A 27,569-nucleotide genomic window follows, 5' to 3' on the forward strand; every position below is an offset into this window, starting at 1 on the left:
TGTGTGGCTCCACCACACCCTGACACAAAAAGAAGACCTTGTAAAAGAACAGGAAAATGCTTAGTGGGCTTAGGAAAGGAGGCCACTGCAAAACCACAAAAATTGGGAATGTGCTACCCTGCCGGAGGTAGCACCCAGGCACAGCAAAGCGTGGAGGCTCCAGAACCAATCTGATTACTTGTCCCATTGCAACTTTCCAATCACACCAATTAGCCAGATTGATTTAAATCTGATAGTGGCAGATTTCTAAATGCCTTTTAGAAAGGTGAATCTGGCAATGCTTAAAAACTGGCTCTAAATGCAGCCAAATCTCAAATAGAAAAATCTCCAAGCTCTATACTCTCTGCTCACATTCTAAGCCCTCTAATTTTTTTTTTCTTTTCTTCTCTCCTTCCCAGTTAGGATAATTAAGATCTTAGAATCATATACCTGGAAGTTTAGAGATGATTTAGTGCCCCTCTGCTTGCTTTAAGGCTACTTACTGCAACAGTTACCTCCCTCTGTATGTTTAAACCTTTTCTCCCTGACAGAAGGTTTGTCCTTGTGAATGGGGTTGAGTGATCAGCTAGTGGCAGAGCTATTTTAAGGCACCTGCCTGGAATCTCACAATGGAGGGTGATGCAGAAGCCACCTTCTTAAAGATGGCTTTGTCATTCTCCTGCCTCAGCCTCTCCGAGTAGCTGGGACTGCGGGCGCCCGCCACTACGCCCAGCTGATTTTTTTGTATTTTTAGTGGAGACGGGGTTTCACCGTGGTCTCGATCTCCTGACCTCGTGATCCGCCCGCCTCGGCCTCCCAGAGTGCTGGGATTGCAGGCGTGAGCCACCCCGCCCGGCAATATAGTTTAAAAAACTATTATAGATCCGGCCGGGTGTGGTGGCTCGCGCCTGTGATCCCAGCACTTTGGGAGGCCGAGGCCGGCGGGTCACGGGGTCGGGAGATTGAGACCATCCTGGCTAACATGGTGAAACCCCATCTCTACTAAAAAAATACGAAAAATTGGTCGGGCGTGGTGGCGGGTGTCTGTGGTCCCAGCTGCTCGGGAGGCTGAGGCAGGAGAAAGCCATGAACCTGGGAGGCAGAGCTTGCAGTGGGCCGAGATCGTGCCACTGTACTCCAGCTTGAGCAACAGAGCAAGACTCTGTCTCAAAAAAAAAAGGCTGCAGGCGCGCGGTCGCCATGTTGGCCACACTGCTCACCGGCTCCTGGCGCCGAGTGCTCTGCCCGCCTCAGCCTCCCGAGCCCCTGCCCGGCCACCGCCCCGTCTGGGAGGTGGGGAGCGCCTCTGCCCGGCCGCCCCGTCTGGGAAGTGAGGAGCGCCTCTGCCCGGGCGCCCCGTCCGGGAAGAAGTGAGGAGCGCCTCTGCCCGGCCGCCCCGTCCGGGAAGAAGTGAGGAGCGCCTCTGCCCGGCTGCCCCGTCTGGGAGGTGAGGAGAACCTCTGCCCGGCCACCCATCGTCTGGGAGGTGAGGAGCGCCTCTGCCCGGCCGCCCCGTCTGGGAAGTGAGGAGAGCCTCTGCCCGGCCACCCACCGTCTGGGAAGTGAGGAGCGCCTCTGCCCGGCCACCCACCGTCTGGGAAGTGAGGAGCGCCTCTGCCCGGCGCCCCGTCAGGGAAGTGAGGAGTGCCTCTGCCCGGCCACCCACCCTGGGAAGTGAGGAGCGCCTCTGCCCGGCCACCCCGTCTGGGAAGTGAGGAGCGCCTCTGCCCGCCGCCCCTCGGAGTGAGGAGCGCCTCTGCCCGGCCCCCGTCTGGGAAGTGAGGAGCGCCTCTGCCCGGGGCGGGGGAGGGCGCCTGCCCGGCCCCGTCGGGAAGTGAGGAGCGCCTCTGCCCGGCCGCCCCGTCTGGGAAGTGAGGAGCGCCTCTGCCCGGCCGCCCCGTCTGGGAAGGGAAGTGAGGAGCGCCTCTGCCCGGCCCCCACCGTCTGGGAAGTGAGGAGCGCCTCTGCCCGGCCGCCCACCGTCTGGGAAGTGAGGAGCGCCTCTGCCCGGCCACCCACCGTCTGGGAAGTGAGGAGCGCCTCTGCCCGGCCGCCCCGTCTGGGAAGTGAGGAGCGCCTCTGCCCGGCCCCCCCGTCTGGGAAGTGAGGAGCGGCCGCCCGTCTGAGGAGGCCCTGCCCACCACCCGTCTGGGAAGTGAGGAGCGCCTCTGCCCGGCCACCCACGTCTGGGAAGTGAGGAGCGCCTCTGCCCGGCCGCCCCGTCTGGGAAGTGAGGAGCGCCTCTGCCCGGCCACCCACCGTCTGGGAAGTGAGGAGTGCCTCTGCCCGGCCACCCACTGTCTGGGAAGTGAGGAGCGCCTCTGCCCGGCCACCCCGTCTGGGAAGTGAGGAGCACCTCTGCCCGGCCGCCCCATCTGTGAAATGAGGAGCGCCTCTGCCCGGCCAGCTATCGTCTGGGAGGTGAGGAGCGCCTCTGCCCGGCCGCCCCGTCCGGGAAGAAGTGAGGAGCGCCTCGCCCGGCCGCCCCGTCCGGGAAGAAGTGAGGAGCGCCTCTGCCCGGCCGCCCCGTCCGGGAGAAGTGAAGAGCGCCTCTGCCCGGCCGCCCCGTCTGGGAAGTGAGGAGCGCCTCGGCCCGGCCGCCCCGTCTGGGAAGTGAGGAGCGCCTCTGCCCGGCCACCCATCGTCTGGGAAGTGAGGAGCGCCTCTGCCCGGCCACCCATTGTCTGGGAAGTGAGGGGCGCCTCTGCCTGGCCACCTATCGTCTGGGAAGAAGTGAGGAGCGCCTCTGCCCGGCCGCCCCGTGTCTGGGAAGAAGTGAGGAGCGCCTCTGCCCGGCCGCTCCGTCTGGGAGGTCTACCATGGAGGCCAGAAGCAATGTGGGGGCTGGACGTGGTGGCTCACGCCTGTGGTCCCGGCACTCTGGGGGGCGAGGCGGGTTGATCACTTCGGGCTAGGAGTTCGAGACCAGTCTGGCAAACTTGGCGAAACATGAAAAATACAACAGACAAACCAACCAACCAACTCAGTGACAACAAAACAGGTCTACCCTGGAGTCATACTCTAATTTTTTCTATTTTCCTCCCTTTCTGATCCTTTATCCCACTTTCTTTTTCTTCCTCTTCCTTCTCCCTCTTCTTTGTCAAATAGAGGATTGAGTTATTATCACTGATCCACATAAAGTCCCTCTCTACCTTATTTTAACTCCCACCCCCCATTTCTATTCCCCGACTTCCCATGTGTAACCTTCCTAATATGTTTGATACGCATCTTTTTGTTTGTAGGTATTTTTAGAAAATGTTTATTGTTTTTGTGTGCAAAAAAAAATTAATTAAAAAAATTATAGATCCATAAAAAAAAAAAAAAAAAAAAAGATGGCTTTGTCTACAGACCCCCTACTACCACCACCGCCCACCCAGGTCCTCACTGGGCAAGGCCAGAGGATCTACTCTGCCTTTTCCAAACCTAAAGGAGCTCTTGGAAGGGTCATCAGGAATACAGAAAGAAATAGGATCTATTAAGGAACTAACACGCAAATAATGACAGTAAGATAAGATTGTGTTAACAGACTTGGAAGGAGTTTTATATGAGCACCCAAACCAAAAACTACCAGTGCCTGCAGGGATCCAGAAACCTCACCAAGGAGGATGCCCAGGGAAGGAACTGAGGCCCAGGGAAGCTGCAGACCTGGGAGGCTACATGGTTTCTCCACTGAAGGCAGGCAGCGCTGGTTTTGCAACCTGACTTTCCCCTTGCTAGTGTGGGACTACAACCAGTGACACACCCTGGCATTCCCAGCCTTTATTTTCATTGCGCAGCTGTCTGATTGGGTGGGTCCCTACACTAAAACAGAAAAGATAACGACTACAAAATTGAATTACACCATAGACAGATTCTTTATCACCACCATCAAGCACTCACCGATTACCCAGCTCCTTTTAGATTGAGTGAGTCTGACCAATGGAGTGGAGGCATATACTAAGCTCAGCATCTCTGGGTCCCTCCCCACTGTAGCTAAGTTCCCAGCCATGGTACTGTTGAGGCCCTAAGTTCCCAGGGTGAAGATCTGACTATGGCACCAACAGACAAATCAGGACAACAATCATCTTAGTCCCACACCAGTTGTTTCTCAACAGAAGCTAACAACTTACATTGATTAAATGTCGGCTAAGCATCAGGCACTCTGATGAGTGCTATATATATATTGTATATATACAATTAATTAGGTACATTATTATGCCTATTTTTTTTCTATTCTTTCTTTCTTTTTTTTTTTTGAGACAGAGTTTCGCTCTTGTTGCCCAAGCTGGAGTACAATGGCTCGATCTCCACTCACTGCAACCTCTGCCTCCCGGGTTCAAATGAGTCTCCTGCCTACTCTCCTCCCAAGTAGCTGGGATTAACAGGTGTGTGCCACCACATCTGGCTAATTTTTGTATTTTTCGTAGAGACAGGGTTTCACCATGTTGGCCAGGCTAGTCTCGAACTCCTGAGCTCAGGCGATCCACCTGCCTCGGCCTCCCAAAGTGCTGAGATTACAGGCATGAGCCACCGCATCTGGCCTATTACGCCTATTTCACAAATGAGGAAATTTTAAGAGATTAGGTCACTCGCCCAAGGTTCCCCCACTGAACCGTGAACTCCAGGAGACTAAGGACTGCTTTATTTCCGATGCCTCCCTCACACCCAGAACAGTGCTAGACACAGGGAAGATGTTCAATTAAAAAAAATTCCTAAATGGATGAATGAACAAGTACTAAATGCTGAAGCAAAGAGAAATGTGTTCTCTAGAAAGAGAATGAGAAATACAAATGCCCAAGCAGAGAGGAAGATATTCTGTAGGCTAACTAGAAGAGCTGTAATAATCTATAGCTCTTTTAACCTTCCCTTTCTCCGTGTAGGTTCCCCATTGAGTGTTTTCAATGGGAAGTGTCTAACTGCTCTGTGGGTGTACACCACGGCCGGTTGCTAATTTTGGAACACTTGTGAATCCTGGGCCTGGAGTCATGACCAATACTGGTGAGTCATACTCCCCATACAGAGCTCCCTACACACTGCCTGTCAGAAAAAAAAAAAATAGCAAAACAGAAGTTGCCATCTCATCCTCTGCTCTAGTTGTCTCATTTTACCTTCTGAAATGATGGAGGAAGTTCTGCTGAGGATGGGGTCAGGGTAACAGCAGACTTCTGAATAACTCTGCACCCCCAGAAACCTGCAAAGGACACAGGCCCTCTTGGTGGTCTCCTCCTGGATGCCTTGCTTTCTCCTGGAAGAGTCCTCCCTTCTACCCCAGATATCACTGCGAACCTGTAAGTGGCAGTACCTTCTTTCTGGTAGGCAATGTCTACTGTGCCATCCTAGGCAGGTATAATACATAAAATAACCTGTCATCTGGGACCATTAGCCTCTTTAACAAAGGACAAATTTCATTCCATACTGGAGAGAAAGGTTTTAAAATACAAGTGTCCTGGAGAGAGGAAACATGTTGACTTAAAGTCACACAAATGTGCAAAGACCTGACAGCAGTCCTTTCTGGGGCAAAAAGAAAGCAGAGAGCTCAGGGGGATAGAACCCTCGAATACAGACTATTGGGTACTTCAGATCCAACCTGTGGACTCTCATTCAGGTTGGGGGTTATTAATTTTTTTTTTTTTTTTTTGAGACGGAGTCTCGCTCTGTTGCCCAGGCTGGAGTGCAGCGGCACAATCTCAGCTCACTGCAAGCTCCGCCTCCTGGGTTCATGCCATTCCGAGTAGCTGGGACTACAGGCACCCGCCAACATGCCTGTCTAATTTTTTTGTATTTTTTAGTACAGACGGGGTTTCACTGTGTTAGCCAGGATGGTCTTGATCTCCTGACCTTGTGATCTGCTTGCCTCGGTCTACCAAAGTGCTGCGATTACACGAGTGAGCCACCGTGCCCAGCCCAGTTGGGGGTTATTCAGGTTCCTTTGCTTGGCCATGGTAGATGGCTAAGTCTTTGCTTCCAAGTTCTCTTGACCATGAGACATATAGAGCCAGGGAGGAAAGAGAAAACCCAAACCAGGTCACTGTTACCTGTGAATAACACCTTGATCGAGTTCTGAGAAGAGGAGTGATGATACTAAAGGTTAAGTGAAGGTTTTCCCTCCTCTTCAGATTTTGACTTTTATAACTCTGCCATCCCTTTACTGTAGAGAACTGAGAAAGAATAGTATGTGGGCATGTGAGGAGATTCCAGCTGCATAAGCAGATCATGAATGTTCCCAGTGCCAAGTCCTCAGCCAAGAGTGCCCCAGGAGTTTCATTCCTACTGACCGACCTGGGTAACACAGGCATAAGAACAGAGAGAGAAGTGGTGCTTTTAAAAGTAGATCTGACTTAGTAGTCTTTAAATAACTAAGGATTATGATATGGGAGAGCACTACTTTGCATCTCCATCTCTGCTGAGAGAAGAACTTGAAAAAATGGGCATGAAACTAAAGGGATTTGGGCTTGCTAAGTAAGAGCTTCTAAAAGGTAAGAAAGCTGTTGAAGAAGAGAATTTGCTTCTCTGTATCAGGATGGACACTTACTTGACTGTGATGGTCACTGAAATGTAGCCTACCTTGACATAGAGTAAATTCTTGCTCTTCAAAGTGTGGTCCCCAGATCAGCAGCAGCAGCATCACCTGGGAGCTTGTTAAAGATGCTGAGCCCCCAGCCTGACCTCCTGAATAAGAATCTCCTCTCGGCTGGGCGTGGTGGCTGACACCTGTAATCCCAGCACTTTGGGAGGCCGAGGCGGGCAGGTCATGAGGTCAGGAGATCGAGACCATCCTGGCTAACATGGTAAAACCCCATCTCCACTAAAAAATACAAAAAAAAAAAAAAAAAAAAAAAAAAGCTGGGCATGGTGGCAGGCACCTGTAGTCCCAGCTACTCGGGAGGCTGAGGCAGGAGAATGGTGTGAACCCGGGAGGTGGAGCTTGCAGTGAGCCAAGATCGTGCCACTGCACTCCAGCCTGGAGACAGAGCGAGACTCCATCTCAAAAAAAAAAAAAAAAAAAAAACTCCTCTCTAACAAAGTTCCCAGGTAAAATGCTTGAACATTATGGACTGAGAAGTGCTGGGCTAAATGACCTTTGCAGATTCCTCCTGTGATGGTTAATACTGAGTGCCAACTTGATTGGATTGAAGGATGCAAAGTATTGTTCCTGGGTGTGTCTATGAGGGTGTTGCCAAAGAGGATTAACATTTGAGTCAGTGGGCTGGGGAAGGCAGACCCACCCTCAATCTGGGTGGGCACCATCTAATCAGCTGCCAGTGCAGCCAGAATAAAAGCAGGCAGAAGAACGTGAAAAGACTAGACTGGTTTAGCCTCCCAGCCTACATCTTCCTCCCGTGCTGGTTGCTTCCTGCCCTCGAATATCAGACTCCAAGTTCTTCAGCTTTGGGACTCGGACTGGCTTCCTTGTTCCTCAGCTTGCAGCCGGCCTATTACAGGACCTCATCTTGTGATCGTGTGAGTCAATCCTCTTAATAAACTCCCCTTTATATATAAATCCATCCTATTAGTTCTGTCCCTCTAGAGAACCCTGACTAATACACTTCCTATTTGAGGAGTTCATGAGCTGCCACTAGTTGAGAAGTGGTGCAGCCCCTCTGGGGAGGGAGGCCTGGCTGCTAAGGAAGTGGGAGGCATGCTGGCATTCTCCTCCCAAGCCACAGCTCTCCACCTGCCTGTTGTACAGGGGAGAAGGTACATCTTTCTCCTCAACCTCAAGGGTACCGTAGCTTTAGGTCCTCTGAACACATGAGACCCCCTGTAGCAAATACCTGGGAGCCCAGACAGCTTGTAGAGATTATCTGTGCCTCCCTCAGAACCATGGAGGACTCCCAGAGCAAGGAGGGAGGCAGGCAGTCCAGTGGTCTCTGCAGATCCTAGCTCTCCTCTCACTTGTAAAAGCTATCTGCATGCCTCCCTGGAGGCCACAGGTGACAGGGAGTGCCCAATTTCTGATCTATCGAAGAATCATAAACCAACTAATATATTTTTTTCAGAAGGTTTTTAAAAACTCATTTTTGCATAAATTATTCATAAATACCAATGAGAAAAAGAACACCCAAAACTAATATAGAGAGTGAGGGGTCTCAAGACACGGTCAACAACCCTTTTGACTAAGAGGATCTAGTTCACAGACACACACACACAGAGAGTGTGTTCCCCCAGCTGCTGATATTAACTACTGCCTTAGTCAACTCCGACTGCTGTGACACAATACCATAGACTGGGTGGCTCAAACAACAGATGTCAATTTTCTTACAGTTCTGGAGGTGTCTTACAGTCCAAGATCAAAGTACCAGCACATGTGATTCTTGGTGAGGGCTCTCTTCCTGGCTTGCAGATGGCTGCCTTCTTGCTATGTCCTCGCATGGACTTTCCTCGGTGTGTACCCATGGAGAGAGAGAAAGAAAGAAAGCTCTAGTCTGTCTGTCTTCCTGTTCTTATAAGGACACTAATCCAATCATGGGGCTCTGCCCTCAGGACCTCATCTGTTAATAGTACCACCAGGTTGGGGATTAGGACTTGAACTTATGAACTTTGTAGGGACACAAACATTCATTCCATAACAACTACCAAAGTAGTAGACTTCAGAGCGATCGTTTTCTAATCCATATTTTTCCCCTCAAATCATATGTTCTTGGCTAATACTAATATTGAGTTCCCTAAGACTACATGTTAGAGAAATAGAAAATTTTAGATTATCCATCTTCATAATAACTAGTAGTGCTGTAGAAATGCAGTTCATCAGTCTCTAGGGTCTCTCTATTCTACCATTTCAGGTGGGCTGTGGTCCTATGGTCAAGTCAAAGAGAAGCTGCACTGAATATTTATTCACAGTAAGGACAGCAGTTGAGATCAGAGGCTCTAGAGTTAGAATGATCTGGGTTCAAATGTGATTCTACGACTTCCTACCTGTGACCTTTCCAAACTTCGATTTCCCCATCTATAAAATGGAGGGAATGACAATACCTTTTATCATTATATATTATTATGTAGTTGTGAGGGTTAAGTAATACACGAAAAGCCCTGACACAGGGTAGAGACTAAATACACAGTGGCTATTATTATTGTTGCAGTTGGTATCATCGGATGTGATACTTATGTTTTTCTAGCTCATATGTGCTCTTTCTACTATCACGCTGAGATCTCCAAGGAGCAGGGATTAAGCTTCCCTCAACAGAATTCCTCTTGTCTTCTTGACGTTATAAAAGGTCTCCTGCTTCAAGTAACTCAGGGAGCTGCCAATGTAAGGCTCTGCCCTTGTGGGGCATAAGAACTGTTGTGGCCACTTGCCTGTCTACTGGCCCAAAAACTCCTCCAGAGTCCTGGGCATCCAGTAAAACTTGCGGCACAAGTTAAGCCTTTTTTTTTTTTGGAGAAGCCAAGAGTCCTCCTCCACCTCCCCAAGCCTCATTGCCCCACTCTAGTGAGCAGTGATCTTCACTCACACCTTGACTACCCACTGCCCATTTCCCCTTAAATGATTCTTCACCCCTGAGCACATATATGTCATGTATTGGCCTTCAAGAGTGATCTTTCATTTCAGCTTTCATTTCTTCCAGGATTCCCCAGGATCAACCATCTGAGTAGATACCTTGGAATGTCCCCAGATTTCAGAGGTAAATCACTAGTACTTTCCTACAGTAGTAGACACCATTTCTGCCCTGCCCCTGTGGTCCTAACCATATGCAGTGACATCAAAATCTGGTGTCATATCTCATGGAAGACCCATACCCCCAAAGCCCTTCATCCCATTCCCTTTATCCAGTGCTCATAAACCACGTGAATGACCTGGCCCAAGGCCTTGAGCCCTGCTTCTTTTTCAGCCACTCCCAATGCATCTGCCAATCATCTCTTCCAGGAAGCTTCCTACCTTCTCTCCCAAGCCGAGCTGGATTGGGGACCCCTACATTGAGCTCACCCTGTACTTACCTCTGTCGTTAACCACCGTATTGGAATGATCTGTGTCTCCATCTGCCTCCCACACTAAACTGAGTTCCAGGAGGGCTGGGGCCATGTGTTATTCATCTCTGCATCTCCAGCATTTAGACTGTGACTAATATATAGTAAGCATGCAGTACATGTTGAAAAAATAAATAAAGGTGGGGGGAGGAAGGGAGGAGGAAAAGAAAGATAGAAAGCAAGGAAGAAAAAAAGAAGAGGCCAGGCGTGGTGGCTCACTCCTGTAATCCCAGCACTTTGGGAGGCCGAGACGGGTGGATCACAAGGTCAGGAGATCAAGACCATCCTGGCTAACGCAGTGAAATCCCGTCTCTACTAAAAATACAAAAAAATAGCTGGGCGTGGTGGCAGGCGCCTGTAGTCCCAGCCAGTCAGGAGGCTGAGGCAGGAGAATGGCATGAACCCGGGAGGCAGAGCTTGCAGTGAGCCAAGATCGCACCACTGCACTCCAGCCTGGGCGGCAGAGCGAGACTCTGTCTCAAAAAAAAGAAGAAGAAGAAAGGGAAAAGGAGGAAGGAAGAATAAGGAAAGAATGAAAGCCATAAGAAGAAAGAAATAATGAGAACAGGCTGGATCAAATTCTGTAGAATAATTCCCAATGGCCACCATGCCCAGTGAAAGTGGGGAAGGGAAACGGCCTCACCTTATGGACCTGCAGTTCTGTGGGACGAATTAAAGCTGTAAAGCAGGTATTTTTGACTGGAGCAGCAGACAAATGTTTCTGTTTAGTAGAAAAGTTACTGCAGTCAATGCTGCTCCACATCACTAATGAAGGCTGAAAACAATCACAGCTGAAAGGTATAATGGTGCTTTCTTCCACCATTATACCTTCCACTGTCTGAACAGTGAAGCTAAAGCCCATCCTCCTCTATATTTAATCTTCCAACATCTCCTTCTCTGTTACTAGTATAAAAACAGAAGAAGTTTATATGGGCCCATTAAAATCATTGACCAAATAATCATGATGATTCCTGGAGCCCTAGATCATCAGAAACCCCTATAAAGTCCTCTCTACTGACAGCAGGACATAAAACCATGATCAAACACAAACACTGAACCCTTTCCTGGTCACAAATACACGCTCCACTCAGCGGCCAAGGTCAGTCACTTCTTGTGTACATGAACCCTCCCCGGTCCACCCCTGCTGACAAACATTTCCATACACATCCAAGGAGAATGAGAGAGGGACCAAAAAGCTCTTGGGAATTCAGTGGCATAATCACCTTACAGGTATCACCACAAATGGAGAGGGGCAGGAATGCAGAAAGGCAAAAGGCAAAACAAAACAGCTAGATAATCAAGAAAGTATCCACGTGTGTACACACACACACACCTACTCAACAGTTTAACTTCCCTAATAATGTTTTGCTCCGATTAATAATTAAATGGCCTGTGTACTTTGAATAGACGCCAACTACTTCTCAGCAAGGAGAAGTGGTAGAGAAGCATATCAACGAGGTCAGCCTGGAATGAAAATGAGCCAGTCCACCATGCAGATAATCAAGAGCTTCTTGCATTCATTCCCTGTATCTGCTCAAAATCTTTAACTCAAATTTGCTTAACTCAAAATTTTGTTTAAGTCAAAATTTTAGAGATTAGAGATGAGGTGTGGAGAAGGTTCACTTTACCAACTTTGTTCTATTCCAGCCAATTTAGTCATTGTTCTCTCCACACAGAATAGAAGCAATAGTTTGACCCTGAAGCCTGAGCTAAACTCTGTTGGTTGTGTTTGGAGGACAGCTCCCCTTGGCTTTGGGGCTAACCCCCATGTGTCCTCTCTCTCCCTTTAGCAGATGCTCCCTTATGGATACCACACCATCCCTCTGAACACTGTATATATTCCTCATGATTCACTGTGGTCAGGAATTTAATTACTGACCACAAATTATGTGGGAATTATCTTCCAGGGAATTGGGAAAATGAGTGTGATTGTAGGAAAAGATAATCTATTATAGATTATTTTGAAAATAATGTCAGATGTTAACCTTGTATATGGGAAGAGAGGGAAAGACTACGTTAAAGACAGCAGAAGGTCTGAGGGATCCCAGCTAGTGCTCAGGTAAGGAGGGTGGGAAAGAGGGAAAGGAGAAGTGAAGGAAGAAGGCATATTTGGACAAAAGGCACATGCCACACGGAATCGTCTTCCCCCAATCAAAGGAGGGTGGGCGCTTCCCAGGAGGGCACAGTATCACTCTCCAGGTACCCACCTGGCATGGAAGCAGGTGCCTGCCTGTGCCTGCCTCTTTCTCACTCTCCTTTTTCTTCCTTCTTCCTCCCTGCCTCCTTTCCTTCCATCCACTTTTACTGACCACCTGTGTGTTAGGTGCTGTGGAGGTGGTGGGAATATAAAAATAACAGAAGAGTCTCTAATGTCCAGTCATTAAGCAGTAAAGCTAGTAACCAACACGTTCAGCAAAGCAAGCTATGCAACCATATCACAGGGCTTGTGTTAATAAATGTGGCGGGGCCCAGTGTGCCTCAGTGGAGGCAGCAGCCATTTCCACCTGGCAGCCAATAGTTGATTTCAGTAACAGTATTGTTCTCAAAATTTCCCCACACCTACTGCTCTAGAATAAAAGAAAATAGAGACATGACAACCAAATGCAATGTAAGAATTTTGATTGGATCTTGTTTGAAAAAAAACATCCAAAGTCCATTGACTTTGGAGACTCAGAAGGGGGAGGATGAGAGAGGGGTATGGGATAAAAAAACTACATATTGGGTACAATGTACACTACTTGGCTGATGGGTGCATGAAAATCTCCGACGTCACCACTCTACGATTCATACACATAACCAAAAACCATTTGTACCCCAAAAGCTACTGAAATTTTTTAAAACACACACACACACACACAAACATCTGTTAGAAGACATATTGGGAAACATTTTGGAAAATTTTATATGATTTGGGAATTGGGAACCAGGGGATATCAGGTAATTATCATTAATTTTCTTAAGTGTAATAAAGGTTACTGTACGTCAGAGGATGTCCTTATTTTCAAGAGATGTGTGTTGAAGTATTTAGGGATGATGTCTGTATCTTACATTGAAATAGTTTAGGAAAAAACATATATTTGGTAAAATGTATACAACTGTAGAATCTAGATGAGGGATTTCAGTGTCAACTGTACTATTATTTCAACTTTTCTACACATTTGAAATTTTTTATAATAAAAAATTTGAATAAAAAATTATCTCCACTTGCTAGCTGTCGTAATAAGGCCTTTAGTAGAATAAAGCCTTCTGTGTGTCAATTAGCTAATAAATAATCATAACTAACATTTGTCATGTGCCAGGCAATGCTGAGAGCCAGCATGCAATAACTGAAATATAAGCTTTCCTTTACAGAGAGGAAAACCGAGGCTTGGCAAGGTTAAGTTCTTATCCCAACGCACGCAGAGAGTAACTGTCAGGGCCAGATCCCAGCCTGGCTTTGATCTGGTTCTAAACTACCCACTCTTAACTGCCAACTTCTACTGACGGCCTTCTAGAAAAAACCCTGACATTCAATGTCTGGGTGAAGTAACAGTAACAGGAATCATTGCCATGAAGGGCAGTCTGTCAACTGGCAAACAACCCTTCTAAGAGCCTTTCTTGCTTTGATGGGGAGAAAAAAGGCTTCGGGGGCTGCCAGAGGAGAAGAGGCCATCAGTGAGTGAGGAAAGGGCATGGAGAGAGAAGTGGGGAGGGGAAACGGCCTCACCTTATGGACCTGCAGTTCTGTGGGACGAATTAAAGTTGTAAAGCAGGTATTTTTGACTGGAGCAGCAGACAAATGTTTCTGTTTAGTAGAAAAGTTACTGCAGTCAATGCTGCCCCACATCACTAATGAAGGCTGAAAACAATCACAGCTGAAAGGTATAATGGTGCTTTCTTCCAGAGGGTTGCTTAAGCAAGGTCTCATTGTGCCTGAAGTCTGTATTACTTACTGGCCATTCAGGACGTGCAATGCGATTTAAGAGAGCGGTGCTGGGCTGCACTGAGCCAGCTATACCCTCTTACTCCGTCCCCTATACAACAGGGCCAGAGAGAGTGGAGGGGGTGTGCCCAGCCAATTGGCCTCTATAGGAATTTCAACCATGACCTTGACCTTATTTGCTCTCTGCTCCAGTCTCCTGACTAACCAGCCATTGCACGGCAGAGCCTGAGTTCCACAGCTAGCCTGGCGGGGCCACCATGTAACAGTCCAGGGTCAAGTTGTATTTTGCTTTTGGTGTATAAAATGCAAGAACTGGAGAAATCATATAAAAAGTCAGGAGGAGGTAAACATTCCAAGCACCAGCCTCCCCGGAATTTGGCATTAGAACAAAAGCCACTTCCTTCAGTGCCCTTTGCTTACAGAGCAGCTTTTCCTGTGAGGAGAGAGTTACGTCATTAACACCTTGGTTAGCGGGGTGTTCTGAGTTGTCAGGATTAACCATCTAGGCAGTGGGGTGAAGGGTCCCGTTATGCAGAATGTGGGGACTGCCCTGAGATGTTTTTGTTTTTAAAACAAACACAATTGTACCAGCTGATCTCAGAACACATTTCTAGAAAAATCGCAGCCTGTGACATCACAGACCTTCCTTTCAGCCTCGGACCAGCAGCAACACACTCTGAAGTAGGTCTCAGAAGACAAAAAGCTGAAATCAACTCATGCTTCCTGCTACACAGAATCCACTGAGAGGAAAAGGAAATTTTACCAAAACTTCAGAAAGCTACAGAAATGACACCCATTTTCACAATCCCAGAAGGAAAGTTGCATCTGAGGGTAATAAAAACAGAGCAATGGAAGAGTATTTGTTAAAATAAATGGCTTTGACAGGGCATTTTCTCTAAAGGTCTCCCTCGCCTCAAATAGTACTCCTGCCTTCAGTCCATCTTGCACGCCACACAGCTGTGGGCATCCTGGGAGCTGCTGCCATGTCCTTTCCTAAAAGCCTCAGTGCCCCCACCCCCAACCAACCCACCCACCCCACAACTTGTCTCCCTTTCTCTGGCTTCTTGGAGCAATAAGACCCCCTTCTCCCAGTGAGGGATGTTTCTGAAAGGTAAGCATGAACCCATTCCTCTCCTGCTCAAAAATAGTGACCGGCTCTCGATCTCCCCAAAGATAGAAATGCACACTTTGGCCAGATGTGGAGGTTCATGCCTGTAATCCTAGTACTTTGGGAGGCCAAGGCGGGTGGATCACCTGAAGTCAGGAGTTGAAGACCATCCTGGCCAACATGGTGAAACCCTGTCCCTACTAAAAGTACAAAAATTAGCCAGGCATGGTGGCACACATCTGTAATCCCAGCTACTTGGGAGGCTGAGGCAGGAGAATTGCTTGGACCTGGGTGGCAGAGGTTGCAGTGAGCTGAGATCGTGCCATTGCACTCCAGCCTGGGTGACATGGACTCTGTCTCAAAAAAAAAAGAAAGAAAAAGAAAAAGAAATGCACACTTTATTTGGCACCCAGGCCCTCATGACCTTTCTCCTGCCCACTTTTCCCAGACTGTCTGCTACCACACGATATGCGCAGCCTTTCTCCCAGTCACACGGACTCCTCTGAATGTTTGCCTGTCTCTCTTGTGTGGCATCTACTTGTGCCTTTGCACTCACTGTCCGCTTGTCTAAAATGCTCTTCCTCCAAATCCACAGAGAAAACATAACCCAAATACCACCTCCTCAGTGGAACCCCTCCAGAAGTTTCTTTCTCTCTCTCTCTCTCTGTGTGTCTTTCTCTCTCTCTCTCTCTCTCTCTGTCTCTCTCTCTCTCCACACACACCCTGCTCACCTCCCCAGCCACACAGGTATCACTCCTCTTTTCAGGGCTCTGCTCTGTTCTCTGTTCACAGATCTGCCACCCACACTAGTCTGTGAGCACTCCCTTGGGGACAGAGCCCATGAAGTGCTCACCTTTGTGTTCCCAGTTCTTAGCCCAGTGCCTGGCACCCAGTAGGTGCTTCATAATCTAAGTCCCCCAACCAGCAAGGCCAAATTCTGCTTTTTCCAAGTCATCCTCAACACTCCATAGGAAAGAGTTCTGCTACCACAGAACAACGTATTCTATATTGCCTATAAATCATTACATTTCTCTCTTCCTGGAGTTATATATAGATACACACACACACACACACACACATATATATACACACACACATATATGTATATATGTATATATAGGCACCCGGCCTAAACAACCTAAATCTTACAGAAACTCTTGGCTTCTGTATGAGGGATAAATGGAGTCAGTCTTTAAGCTAACATTTTTTCTATAAACTAAGATTTTAAAACAATTGATGTTGATATCTTAAAGGGTCACTCAACAAATTAATTAATCAACATTATCTCCTAAACAGCCAAGGGCCAATAGAAGGGTGAGAGAGAATAAAAAAATGTGACTTCCCTAAAGCATATTATAGTTTAGTAGGACAAAATTTTAAAAATTCGATAATTTAAAAACTTTTTTAGAGACAGGGTTTTGTTCTGTCACCCAGGCTGGAGTGCAGTGGCACGATCACGGTCCACTACAGCCTCAAGCTCCTGGGCTCACATGATCCTCCCACCTTAGCCTCCCAAGTATCTGAGACTACAGGTGCACTGCACTGCACCCAGCTAATTTTTAAGAATTTTTTTGTAGAGGCAGGTGTCGCTATGTTACCTAAGCGGGTCTTGAACTCCTGGGCTTAAGTGATCCTCCTGCCTTGGCCTCCCAAAGTGTTAGGAATATAGGCAAGAGCCACTGTGCCCAGCCTACATCCTAGAATATACTATACACACACACACACACACACACACACACACACACACACAGCCCTCCACCCAGGTGACAGTGTGAGACTCCGTCTCAAAAAAAAAAAAAAAAAAAAGATTTAGGTTGTATATTCAGAAGTTGCAGGAATGCAGTGGCCTAATAGGATAAAACATCCTGGCACTGTGACCTGGCCTCCTTCCCCATTGTCTGTCCTCTTGCTTGGCCTCTTCTCAGGCTGGGCTCTGCTCTCCCTTCCCAGGGCCAAAGGATTCAGAGGCAACCCAAGATTTACACATTGAATTCCTCTCCAATTTTCTTGCCATCACCCTTGTGGGGTCTGGCTCTCTGCTGTTGCAGTAATATTTTTATTTATTTATTTATTTATTTTTGGGATGGAGTCTCGCTCTGTCACTCAGGCTGGAGTGCAATGGCATGATCTTGTCTCACTGCAACCTCTGCCACCCATGTTCAAGCGATTCTCCTGCCTCAGCCTCCTAAGTAGCTGGGATTACACGTGCCCGCCACCACTCCTGGCTAATTTTTGTATTTTTAGCAGAGATGGGGTTTCACCATGTTGACCAGCCTGCTGCAGTAATAGTAATACTTCATCAACAGCACCTGCCACTCTCTAACCTGCCATGGTTCAGTGGCTGTAAAGGAGAAAATTAATATATATTGCTTCTTCCAAAGTGACCCTGGAGAAACTTTGTTCCCCCCAGTTGTCACTACTTCAGAAATTCTAAAGTGAGATTGGGGAAGATGAAGGATATGTGAGAAATTCTCCCTTGGCTTCCACCTGCCACTTATTATCAGCAGCTATCTGAAGAGTCCAATTGCCTGGAGGCCTTCAGCTAGGATGATGGTATTCTTTTTTTTTTCTTTTTTTTTTTTTTTTGAGACAGAATCTCGCTCGCTCTGTCGCCCAGGCTGGAGTGCAGTGGCATGATCTCGGCTCACTGCAACCTTCACCTCCCAGGTTCAAGTGATTCTCCTGCCTCAGCCTCCTGAGTAGCTGGGATCACAGGTGCATGCCACCACACCCGGCTAATTTTTTTGTATTTTTAGTAGAGATAGGGTTTCACTATGTTGTCAGGCTGGTCTCGAACTTCTGACCTTGTGATCTGCCCGCCTCGGCCTCCCAAAGTGCTGGGATTACAGGCATGAGCCACCACGCCCGGCCTGGGATGGTGATATTCTAGGCAGTGTCTCCAGGCTGCCAAGTAGAGCAGTTTCAGAACGGCCTCAGGGTTGATGTCAGCCAAAGGAAAGCAGCTGGTGTCTTTATCCATGACCCTCCTTCCATCTCCATGACCCTGCATTATCCTCCCATGGCCATCCTGCCACAAACTCCCCCTCAAAGGCCTTAGCAGAGGGCCAAGAATTTGTTAGTTGAAGGAAAAAACTTGTTTCAATGTCAAACTGACATTCCTAAGGGCTCCTGCAGCCTCCCCTACCGGAATCCTTCAGATCCTGGGCTTGAGTGTTGGTGATATGGGAATCTAAGTCTGTACAGCTGTGCAGTCAAGGAGTGGCCAGGTGTTAAGGACATGAGGACAGGGTCAGAGACCAGTTACTGGAGAGTTGGACACACATGGGCCCAGGCCAGCCTGAGAAGGCCATAAAAAGTCCTGGCATTGTGCCCCAGCCACCTTCTCCATTGTCTTTCTTAACGACATGATCACTGTTAACCAATGGTGGCCCAAACCTAATTCAAGATCCTGAGAACCCCTTCAAAGAAGGGGAGGAGCCAAGCAGGTAACAGCATCTCAGGGGTTTCAACAGCAGGGATTAGAAGTCAGACTGGGAGTGTCTGAGTTTTGGGGCAGGAAATAAAATACTGAATCTTAGATGGGAAATGCTAAATTATTAGGCAGGTGTTTGGTCAAAGCAGAATATCATAAAGCAGACTGGGAACAAGGACTCAGGATACTGAAGTCAAACCATGCTTACTAGCTGCAGAACTACCTCGTTGATGGGCTACTGGCTGAGAATATCTCCTTCCTCCTACCTGGAACAAGGTCTGCTCCTAGACCTGGAGGCACAACTGACTTTGCAGGTGGAGCCCTCCTTATGCTAGAGGTCAGCACCTTAAGGACCAGAACCATGCCTGGCTCACTCTCTACTCAGTGAGTGCCTGATACATGGTAGGCACTTGATGAACACTTACTGAGTGAATGACCATTGTGTATGTTTTTGGGGAGCTGGATCAGGATGTAGGCACAGCCTCTCTCCCCTAGAAAAGCAGAGTCAGTTCATCCTGAAGGTTTCACTATTACCAGATATCTGCCTGGACCTGTACAGCTCTAGCCTCTGGATTTATCTTGTTTTAACAAACACATCGTGCTTGCCATGTGCAGCAAATATAAACCAATTTAATGTTCAACAATCCTTTGAGGTGGGTATCTTTATTTTATTTATTTATTTATTTATTTATTTATTATTTTTTCAAGACAGAGTTTCGCTCTGTTGCCCAGGCTAGAGTGCAGTGGTGCAATCTCCACTCACTGCAAGCTCCACCTTCGGGGTTCACGCCATTCTCCTGCCTCAGCCTCCCGAGTAGCTGGGACTACAGGTGCCTGCCACTGTGCCCGGCTAATTTTTTGTATTTTTAGTAGAGACGGGGTTTCACCGTGTTAGCCAGGATGGTCTCGATCTCCCGACCTCGTGATCCACCCGCCTCGGCCTCCCGAAGTGCTGGGATTACAGGCGTGAGCCACCGCGTCCGGCCTGAGGTAGGTATCTTTATTAACCCCATTTAATAGATGAGAAAACAGGCACAGAGAGGTCAAGTCACTGACCAAGGTTACACAGTGATAGAGCCTGGCTATGACCCCAGGCATTCTGGCTCTAGAGACTATACTCACAGAGACAAGCATAAAGGCCAGAGGGTCCGAACCCACCACTATCCATGGTTTAGAATTGAATTATGCAGCATGGATCTCTATGACCTCTAAAAGCCATTCACCAACCCTAGACATCCTGACAAGTCTGAGATGCTGGTGGTGACTAGAGATAGGAAACAATTCCCACTGCCTTTGCTTGTCTCTGAAATGCAAACGAGACATGCATTGGTAGAGTATTACCTTGTAGGACAACTCCCTGGGGCCTCCTAGACTCGGCCACCCATTGTACAGGGCCAGTTTCACAAAGGCAGGCATGTAACCTGTGGAGTCACACAGGTCTCTGTGCTTTGAAGGGCCCTGTGCTTGGTTCGATGCACCGCTATTGCCATCTTGAAATTCCTAATAATTTTTGAACAAGGGCTCTGAGACTTTTATCTTGCACTGGGCCCTGTAAATTAGGTCCTGCCTATGCTTGTGTGTTGTCCATTAGATTCATCCTGATTTCCTTTCTCTTGCCCTCTCTCTCTTGCCCACAGGAATCAGCCTCTTATAATCTCTGTAAATTCTTGACATTCTTAGGTGTTAGGAGAGCATGCAGGTCAACTCCAGTTCTTAAGAGTCTCTTATTCTAATCTGTTTCTTCTGAAGCTGATTAGGAATTTTTTTTCATAAGATCTTAGGCATCTGATACTCACTCCATCCCTCCTACCCTCTCCCTGTGTTGACTTCATTCCTCCTGCTTCTGATCTTTCAGCTCCCTGCCAATCCAGGAGCGAGATAAAGACTGCGAGGGCTGAGGCAGGTTGTTGGTAAAGGAAGCCCCAGCTGAAAGAGAACATCCACAGTCTAGATTAAAAGAGATTTAAGAGATATTAAATTAATGTGAGGATCTTGTTTAGATTCTGATTCAAAGAAACCAACTGTAAAAAGACATTTTTTTAGACAATCAAGAAATTTTGAATATGAACTGGATGTTAAAGGATGTTGACAAATTATGCTTTATTTTGTTGGGTATGAAAAGGTGTTGTGGTTACGTAGTAAGAAAATGCCCTTATTTCTTTTAGATATCTGTATTGAAGTATTTAGGAGTGTTATAACATGGTATCTAGGATTTGCTCTAAAATGCTTTAGGAGAAAAAAAAACTTAGGGTTGGGAGGGAGAGACATGAAACAAATGTGACAAAGTATTGATGTTTTTTGAAGTTGGTGATGGAATTTCTTAAACTCTTTTCTTTGTGTAGGTTTGGAAGTTTTCATAATAAATAGTTAAAAGCAAAAGAGCAGAGGAGTGACAGACAGAGCATCCAAACCACAATGTTTCCAGAAGAGTAGAAGCAGATGTTTACTGTTGTTCTGTTTCAGTGGCTCAGAGGAATCCCTCTGGTCTCTAAATGAGCTGTTTTTTGCATGTGTGGATGACACAACTTTGCAGTTTCCTCTGAAACATAACCTCTTGGAGCTGTTTCAATGAACAGTAGGACTGGCTCCACTGAACCGTCTCCCCTTACTCTCCTGCCTACTTTCTCTTATGATAAAGAGCTTATGAGGATATGAGTAGAACAGGAACTACAGAGGAGCAAACTCATGACCTTAATCTATTAGCCTCCTTACAAACCGCCTCTAAGCCCTGCTTCTCCTCGAAATCCTTGCCTCGAAATCCTGCTCCTCCTCTGGACCTCACACAAGTGCTAACCCCTATGACCTTCTGTGACCACCTGATCTATCCTAATCCCTTCTTCCCAATCTCCATGGCATTTGCAGCCCAGCATCTGGTATTTCACCCTCTATTTGGCTCTGAGTTGTTCTCAATCATTTTGTATGACCCAGTCTTCACTCCCCACCAGGTTTCAGTTTTCCATATCTGCTACTCCAACAGGTTTTTAAACAGGCCTATTCCATGCTGAGCACACTGCAGGCCATTCATTCATAGGTTCATCCATTTATTCCTCCAATTCTGAGCATTTACTCCATGACAGACATCGTACTAGATGCTGGGAATTCAGCAGTGAACAAGATAGACCCAGTCTCTGCCCTGGAGCTCCTTTGGTTGAGGTTGAGAGAAAGAGAGAGAGACTAATATTAAACAATCATTGTACAACAAAGTAATTCATGACAGTGGTGGTACGTGCTGTAAATACAGCATCTGTGGTGCCCTGAGTGTGTAGAACAGGAGACCTGGCCTGGTCTGAAGAGTCAGGAAAGGCTCCCTAAGGAAGTGACTTTAGGAAGGGACTTAAAGGAAATATAATAATTAGCCTGGCACGGAGAGGGGAGGAGCATTCCAGGCAGAGCAAACAGCATGGGAAAGGCTCCTGGGGGAAGTAGCCTGGCATGTCAAAAGAAGTGAAGTTTTACTGGCATGCAGAGACCATAGTTGAAAATGAGCATACTTTTTGAATTGAGGTGAATTTTGAGATTTCTAAGCACACTGGAAGCTGGATTCTTATTATCAGCTAAGTTAGGTTGTTACAGTAATACCCTCCAATTTATCTTGTCTCTCTGCATGAATGCTCCTTTGCAATGTGATTTTGCCCCTCTTCTCAAAAAGCAGTAGAGTCTATTTCTCTACCTGCTGAATCTGGGCTTGGCTATGTGACCTTCTTTGGCCAATGGGATGATAGCAAATGTCATGCAAGCAGAGGCTCTTGCTCGTGGGAACCCTTCTGGCACCATGTCAACAAGCTGTTCCTGGTAGCACTACTTGAAGATGAGAGGCACTACACGGAAAGAAGCTCCAGCCATACCCACAGTCCTGGGATTCCACATGAGGCCAGACATATGAGCGGGGTCATCCTAGACCATCCAGCCCCAACCAAACCAGTTCAGACCAGAAGAATCACCCAATTAGCCACAGAATCAACTAGAATAAACATTTGTTATTGTTATAAACTGAAGGCTCTAGGCTTTCCAAAATTCATATGTTGAAATCCTACCCCCTAACGTGACAATAGTAGGAGATGTGATATTTGGGAGGTAATTAGGATTAGATGAGGTCTTGAGGGTGAAGCCCTCATGAATGGGATTAGTGTCTCCATAAAATATGCCCAAGGGAGTTCATTCCTCCCTTCTACCAGGTGAGGACACAACTAGAAGGCACTGTCTATGAACCAGAAACCCTCACCAGACACCAGATCTGCTGGTGCCCGATCATGCACTTCCTAGCTTCCAGAACTGTGAGAAATACATTGTTGTTTAAGCCACCCAGTTTACGATTTTTCATTATACCAGCCCAAGCTGACTAAGACAGTTTTTTTTTTTCAGATGGAGTCTCGCTCTGTCACCCAGGCTGGAGTGCAGTGGCGTGATCTTGGCTCACTGCAAGCTCCGCCTCTCGGGTTCACACCATTCTCCTGCCTCAGCCTCCCTAGTAGCTAGGACTACAGGCGTCCACCACCACACCCAGCTAATTTTTTGTATTTTTTAGTAGAGACAGGGTTTCACCGTATTAGTCAGGATGGTCTCGATCTCCTGACCTCGTGATCTGCCTGCCTCGGCCTCCCAAAGTGCTGGGATTACAGGCGTGAGCCATGGCGCCCAGTCCATTTTAGAGACTTACATAAACAAACTGTGGTATAGCCATATGACAAAATACCATATTGCAATTAAACTGGATGAATTAGATATTTACATGTCAAATGGATATTCTCAAAAACATCAGGTGACTGTACATAAAACAAAATTATCTTCTCTATTTCTATGTGTCTATCCAACCAGTCCAAGTAAAAAACATGCAGGCCAGGTGCGGTGGCTCACGCCTCTAATCCCAGCACTCTGGGGGGCTGAGGCAGGCGGATCACGAGGTCAGGAGATCAAGACCATCCTGGCTAATACTGTGAAACCCCATCTGTACTAAAAATACAAAAACAAAATTAGCCAGGCATGGTGGCGGTCGCCTGTAGTCCCAGCTACTTGGGAGGCTGAGGCAGAAGAATGGCATGAACCCAGGAGGGGGAGCTTGCAGTGAGCCGAGATCGCACCGCTGCACTCCAGCCTCGGTGACAGAGCAAGACTCCATCTCAAATAAATAAATAAATAAATATTAAAAAAAAAAAACATGGAGCAGATGGAAACTCACCCAGCTCATTGTATTAGTTTCCTATTGCTGCTGTGACAAATCAGCATAAATTTAATAGTGCGAAACAACATAGAAGTCTACAATTGGTAAGCAGGGCTGTGTTCCTTCTGGAGGATCTAAAGAATACTTGCCTTTTCCAGCTTCTAGAGGCTGCCTGCATTTCTTAGCTCTTGGAGGCATCTTACCAGCCTCTGCTTCATCATCACCAACCTCATGCAACATTGTGACATCTCCTTCTCTGCCTCTGACCTCCTGCCTCTCTCCAATAAATGCCCTTGTGATTATATTGGGTCCAGCTGGCTAACCCAGAATAATCTCCCCCATCTCAAAATCCTTAATTACATCTGCAGAATCTCTTTTGCCATGGCAACATATTTACAGGCTCCAGGGGTTGGTAAGTGAACATCTTTTGGGCGGGGGAGTTGGGGGCAGGCATTAGTCAGTCATGGTAGCGTTTACCTGAAGAGAGAAGGAGGAAAATAGGATTAGAGTGATGAACTAAGAGAACTTCATCTGCCAGGTTTTCTTTACTTTAAAAAAACTTATTGGCTGGGTGCAGTGGCTCACGCCTGTGATCCCAACACTGGGAGGCCGAGGCAGGCGGATCACCTGACATCGGGAGTTCGGGACCAGCCTGACCAACATGGAGAAATCCCATCTCTACTAAAAATACAAAATTAGCCGGGCATGGCAGCGTATGCCTGTAATCCCAGCCACTTGGGAGGCTGAGGCAGGAGAATCGCTTGAACCCGGGAGGCGAAAGTTGCGGTGAGCCGAGATCGCGCCACTGCACTCCAGCCTGGGCAACAAGAGCGAAACTCCGTCTCAAACAAACAAACAAACAAAAACATCTTAACCGGGTATGGTGGTGTGGGCCTGTAATCCCTGCTGCTCAGGAGGCTGAGGAAGGAGAATCGCTTGTACCTGGGAGACAGAGGTTGCAGTGAGCCGAGATCATGCCACGGCACTCAAGCCTGGGCGACAGAGCAAGACCCTGTCTCAAAAAAAAAATAATAAAAAATAAAAAAGTTATCCAAGACAAATATGTCAAATTGTCATTTTATGATTATGGGTGGTGTTAGAAACAGACTGCCCCCAAAAACTTCTTGGTACTGCCGACACTCCCCCTCAAACCTCTCCGTGCTTCTCACCTCTCCCCCTAATGCTCTGCAACTCTTCTCCTTTCCCCAAGTCTCTACATTTCTAAGCCCTTATCTAGGCGCCACGATGAAGCCAGCAGACTTCACTTACCAGACCTTGCTGCAATAAGCAAACTCCAATTACAAACCATTCAGACCGCACAGGAGGAGGTCGTGGGAAGCATAAACAAACTTTACTTACACCCTCCTGTAATAAACGTCACAAGGTGATATGTGGCAAAATTAACCAGCAAACAACCCTGGGATGTGGCCACACCAAAGAACTCCCTCAAACTCCCCTCCCCAGTATAAACCCCTCATTCTGTAAGCTTGGGGCTGCTTCCTCTCTGACTGTTAAGCGGTCAGCCAGCAGGTTAATAAACTTCCTCACCTAACCTTGAGTCTCTTTCTTGTACTTTTTCTCTCGGCTAACCTTACAGGTGGTAGGTATGAGTTATATTATTCCCTGTACCATTCACTATCTTTTTTTTTTTTTTTTTTTTTTTTTTTTCAGAATTCCAAAGATATAAATGGGGTTAGGAAGGGAATTTTTGCCCTCCTGGTTCTTGTCTTCCTTCTCCACTTCAAGGTATGTTGTGCTACTGTGTGAATCCATAAGGGAGGAATCAGACTTTCTTTTTGATAAAGACAGAACAAGACCTTTGTGTTTTAGATCTACAATGCCTTAGAGAGTAGCTAGGTCAATGGTTATCAAATTGCCCTGGGAAGCCCCACCTGGGGCCATACTTCAAGAGGCTGCTGTGGCCAAAGATAAGGATTTCAAAGATTCCTCTTACTCCACTCCTTCCATGCTCACCTTCCTTCAGTTAAAGCCCTTGCCTTTACCTGTTTTTATGTTGAAGTGCCACATAAGATGTTGGCATTTGAAATGATGTTCTGTTGTTTAATATGTAACAGCTCCCCATGTAAAAAGGAGGGGAGGCAAGTCCTTTGAGCTAGATGCCTCAAAGGAAGAAGAGTCTGTACTGAGTCAGGTGCCCCAGTGTGGGAGGGAAGGAGACAAGTCATTGCCAAGGGGACAAAGGAAAGCAGAGAAGAGAAATGGTTCTCCTTAGGGTCACCATTTCCCTCCAGAGCCCCTGTGAAGGAGGGTCATATACATAAACTATAAACAATGTACCTAGTTTAATATGCATGTACATACATACATACGTACAAACACTCAAAACCACTAATCCATTCTAACCTTCACCATTATGAGCCTGAGGAGCCTGGATTGAGACAGATAAAGTGACTTGCCTCACGTTGAGACTACATAAAAGGTGTTACTATCACTTAGTGAATCTCTTTTATTGGTGGGTCAGAGGCCAGGCTGTTGTAAACCCACAGAGGAAAGCCTTGCAATTTTCCAGTAACTGGAATTGTTTTATCTGAAAATATTTCCTGGAGTCATGGATTCCTAGGGCAGGGGTGTGGAACTGAGGAAGGAGGGGGTGTTTCTTGAGGAGGAAAGATCCTTTGTTCATCCTCCTGCCTCAAGACGAATGAAGTAACTGCTGAAAAGTGGGCTATCGGGAAGGAGAGGATAACTCATAAATCTTTACATTTTAAAAAATAGCTTTAGAGGCCAGGCTCCCTGGCTCAGGCCTATAATCCCAGCACTTTGGGAAGCCGAGGTGGGCGGATCACCTGAGGTCAGGAATTCGAGACCAGCCTGGCCAACATGGTGAAACCACTCTCTACTAAAAATACAAAAAAATTAGCCAGGCGTGGTGGCGGGCACCTGTAATCCCAGCTACTCGGGAGGCTGAGGCAGGAGAATCGCTTGAACCCTGGAGGCGGAGGTTGCAGTGAGCAGAGATCGTGCTGTTGCACTCCAGCCTGGGGGACAAGAGTGCGAGATTCTGTCTCAAAAAATAAATAAATAAAAAAGCTTTAGAAATTCTGATTCCTCAGAGCTCCAGTGGACACAGAGATGTCTGCCCTTTGCCCTCTTCTGTTCTCCCTTGCTTTTGTGAGCGTATATGTGTTTTCTCATTCTGTCTTTCTGAGTCTGCTTTTTGTCTGCCTGTCTTTTGGTTTCCTTTCATATTTATTATATTTCATTTGAAGTGAAAGGACAGGGCCGGGAGTCATGCCTCCCTAGGCGTGAGGCGTGTGTGGGCTGTATCCCAGAGGAGATTTTCTTTGCCAATTGTGGAATGAAGACTGTATCAAAGTTCAGAGGATCCGCCAACACAGAAGAGAGAAACACCAGATGCTTGGGGCCTCTAAGCAGAAGGAGCAACCCACCAATCCCAAGATACCTGCTTGGCAACGTAATGTGCTGTGCAATGTGCGGCAAGTTGTGAAGAGCCAGCATCTACTTCTGGAAGCTGTCCATCTGAAGTTTCTGAAAAAATTTTCATCGGCACCTGTCAGATGACTTGATTTCTGAGTGAAGAGCTGCATGAAGATGTGCCTTCAAACCAGTCTTTGTACATCACGTTCAGGTGTCACTGAGAAAAGTGATGACTAACATTTCTTGGACATATACCTGCTGGGTATTAATCTTTATACTGGGCATTCGCTGATGGTAGTGGAACCTACGGGTGGCCTACTCAACTTCTATTTCTCCATTCTTCCATTTTAGCTAACAGAACCCCAATTTTCTTCATCTATTGTTTCCTTTTGAAACCCAGAGAAAGGTGACCCTATTCCAATTCCAAAAGTAAGTATTGATTAGTCTAAGCCAGTCATGATATTTCCATCTCCCTTGCCAAGGACTTGTTGAGGAAAGGTCAAATAACAAAACACTGGCCAATGAAGCATGAAGGAAAGTTCTCGAAAAGAAAGATTCTGCGAAAGAGACACAGAAAGAGATGACCTTTCTCTCTGCTTTTTGTTTCTAGATGAGATTCCTGAAA

At 47.0% G+C, this 27,569-nt stretch overlaps 1 long non-coding RNA gene across 1 annotated transcript; it reads left to right on the forward strand.

Annotated features, from left to right (window-relative positions):
- Positions 1–5,012: 5,012 nt before the first annotated feature.
- Positions 5,013–26,969, forward strand: LOC105739763. Its single transcript, XR_001115727.2, has 4 exons — positions 5,013–5,246; positions 9,525–9,581; positions 25,217–25,291; positions 26,776–26,969. It is a non-coding gene; the product is annotated as an uncharacterized LOC105739763 (long non-coding RNA).
- Positions 26,970–27,569: the final 600 nt, after the last annotated feature.

Source organism: Nomascus leucogenys, chromosome 5 (genome assembly GCF_006542625.1).
Source record: "Nomascus leucogenys isolate Asia chromosome 5, Asia_NLE_v1, whole genome shotgun sequence".
NCBI classification, from domain to species: domain Eukaryota; kingdom Metazoa; phylum Chordata; class Mammalia; order Primates; family Hylobatidae; genus Nomascus; species Nomascus leucogenys.